Source organism: Otolemur garnettii, unplaced genomic scaffold (genome assembly GCF_000181295.1).
Source record: "Otolemur garnettii isolate 467f Iridium unplaced genomic scaffold, OtoGar3 scaffold00300, whole genome shotgun sequence".
Lineage (NCBI taxonomy): Eukaryota > Metazoa > Chordata > Mammalia > Primates > Galagidae > Otolemur > Otolemur garnettii.
This window is the reverse complement of record NW_003852695.1, coordinates 442,636-445,818: the sequence shown is the minus strand read 5'-3', so window position 1 is coordinate 445,818 and position 3,183 is coordinate 442,636. Positions and strand designations below refer to the sequence as shown.

Below are 3,183 nucleotides of genomic sequence, written 5' to 3'. Positions count from 1 at the left end.
GACTGCTTGAGGTTCTGTCTCAAAAAAAAAAAAAAAAAAAAAAAAAGAAAAGAAAATCTAACAGTTTTCAAGGTATGGTAGGCTAATTCTGTACAAGTGAAACATCAATATAAGGACTACCACATGATCGCTTTCATGCAACCTCATAATTGACATATACTATCAATAATGTAGTTTTTGGTCTTCTGGTAATTGGTTGAGATCTAAACTTTAGTAGTTCTCTTATAAGGAAAAGAGAGTTTGCATGCAGGATTTCTGTATTGGAAACTAAACTTGAAGATGGTGAACACCACTTGAGAAAATATTCTTAAAGGAACAGGTGGTAGGCATAATAACGTTCCCCAAAGATGTTTAAATCCTAATTCTCTAAACCCTAGAATTTAGGAATATGTTAAGTTTCATGACAAAGGGAGAATAAGGTTGCAGATGGAATCAAGTTTGCTAGTCTACAGACATAGAAATAGAAAATCTAGATACTTTTTTTTTTTTTTGTAGTTTTGCCAGGGTTGGGTTTGAACCCACCACCTCCGGCATATGGGGCCGGCGCCCTACTCCTTTGAGCCACAGGCACTGCCCAATCTAGATAATCTTATCTAGATCATCAGGAAAGTATAATTTGATTTTTGTAAACATGGAAGAGAGATGAAAAACAGAAAATGTAAAAGTGAAGTGATGTTTAAAACTCAACTGGATTTATTCTAGTTATTTTTTTCTTTTTTTGAGACAAAATCTTCTGTCACCCTGGATAGAGTGCCATCATATCACAGCTCACAGCAACGTCAAACTCTTGAGCTTGAGCAATCCTCTTGCCTCAGCCTCCCAAGTACCTGGGAATATAGGCATGAGCCACAACACCCAACTATATTTGTTTTCTTGAATCTTTTTTTTTGAGACAGAGTTTCACTATGTAGCCCTTAGCAGAGTGCTATGGTGGCACAGCTCACAGCAACCTCAAACTCTTGGGCTTAAGTGATTCTCTTGCCTCAGCCTCCCAAGTAGCTGAGAAAACAGACACCCACCACAATGCCCAACTATTTTTTTGTTGCAGTTGTCAGTGTTGTTTAGCAGGTTTGGGCCAGGTTCGAACCCACCAGCCCCAGTATATGTGGCCAGAGCCTTAGCCGCTGAGCTACAAGTACTGAGCCTCTTGAATCTTTTTTTATTAGCATAAAATTTTGTTCATTTATAAATACAATGGAGCAATTTTACATGCCTATCCCTCTTTTGAGTACTAATATTAAATGAGGGAATATAGAACAGAAAGTTTTCTGAAGAGAGGAAGGTGCCAATCAAATAGAAGTACAGCAAGTGTTACATACAAGCAACAGTATGGATTTCTGTTTGATGTATGTATGTCACGTTAGGTAAAAATTAATATGTAGGCTGTGTCTTCAGTAACTGTGCTAGTCAGAGTTATTCAAAATAATTAGGTGAAGTACATATGATGGCAGTGACAGACAATTTCAACTATTGAAAGAAAAAACATTGGCTCGGCGCCTGTAGCTTAAGCGGCTAAGGCTCCAGCCACATACACCTGAGCTGGCAGGTTCAAATCCAGCCCAGGCCTGCCAAACAACAATGACCACTACAACCAAAAAATAGACAGGCGTTGTGGCGGGCACCTGTAGTCCCAGCTATTTGGGCTGGGGCAAGAGAATGGCTGAAGCCCAGGACTTGGAAGTTGCTGTGAGCTGTGATGCCACTGCACTCTACCCAAGGCGACTGCTTGAGGTTCTGTCTCAAAAAAAAAAAAAGAAAGAACATCCATGATAGAAAGTCTATTGATTTTTCTTCCAAATTAGTTGAACACAACACTTATGTTACCACCACTGAAGACTACCTTTCTCTTCCTAGTTGGTATTCGAAACTGAAGACTACCTTTCTCTTCCTAATTGGTATTCGAATCTCACCGACCATGTTCATTCCCTACCCAGGGCGACAGAGTGTGACTCTGTCTAAAAAATAAATAAATAAATAAATAAATCTAGTTGCCAACTGGATTAATTCACAATGGAATGTTGACTTAAAGTCCAAAATCCACCCATGCAATACACAAACAGAATAAAGAACAAAAAAAAAACACTTTTAAGAATATTTGGCAAATCTTAATACCTACTTATGACTAAATTCTTAGCAAACTAGTAATATGCAGGAACCTTTCTAGACCTACAAAGGAGAAACTGAAAAACCACAGCTAACATGATTATAAAATAATTTATATTTAAATTTTCAAACAAAAACGCCCCCTTTGTAACCATATTCATCACAAGACTGAAAATATTCTCCACAGAAATTATGTAAGAAAAATAAGATTATCCACAGGAGAAAAATAGACGTAGAATTATTTTAATTGTCGATAATGTAAATTTGCATATTTAAGGTTGTAAGAAATTCCCTACAACTCACCAAAATGAATAAATGAGTTCAGTGGTCACAAGACTGCAGATCAACACACAAAAATTCTGTATCTTTCTTTATGTACTAACAGTGATTAATATGATAATGAAATTAAGAAAACAATTCCACTCCTTATGGCAAAAAAAAGAACATTGAGAAACAAACCTAACAAAAGAAGTGGCAGGCTTTAAACCTGAAAAGTATTTTTTTTTAATTTTTGATGAAAGAAATTAAAGTACTGAATACACAAAAACATACCTAATGTTCAAGGATAACAATATTCAATAAAGTTAAGGTATCAATGGTACAAAAACTGATTTCAAGTCCTCTGTGGTGTGTCAAAATAACAAAATAGGAGGCACTCATAATGAACAGGACTCTAGTATCCGCGGTTCCTACCTAATAATACCAACATCTAATTCAAACGCATTTTTATAAATTACTAACTTAAAAACAAAATTTAGGCTTAACCAACCATAAACTACCAATTAACTTCCAATCACATAACCAGAAAATAGCCACCTGGATAGTCCAATAAAACGACTACATAACTAGGACCAATTATTGAATTTGGTTTGCTTCCTCAGGAGCCTTGTAAAAGCCTTTCCCGGACCGTGCGGTGGTAATCCTAGTGCTGTAATACTAGGACTCTGGGAGGCCAAGGCAAGCCAATGACTTGAGCTCAGGAGTTCTAGACCAGCCTGACCAGGAGCGAGACAGGTCACTATTAAAAATAGACAAACTAGGCTCGGCGCCTGTGGCTCAAGCGGCTAAGGCGCCAGCCAC

At 37.3% G+C, this 3,183-nt stretch overlaps 1 protein-coding gene across 1 annotated transcript in view; it reads right to left on the bottom strand.

Annotated features, from left to right (window-relative positions):
- Nucleotides 1-3,183, bottom strand: part of LOC105888352 (zinc finger protein 11-like) — a 106,221-nt gene that overhangs the window by 102,080 nt on the left and 958 nt on the right. The gene's annotated exons all lie outside the window — the stretch shown is intronic.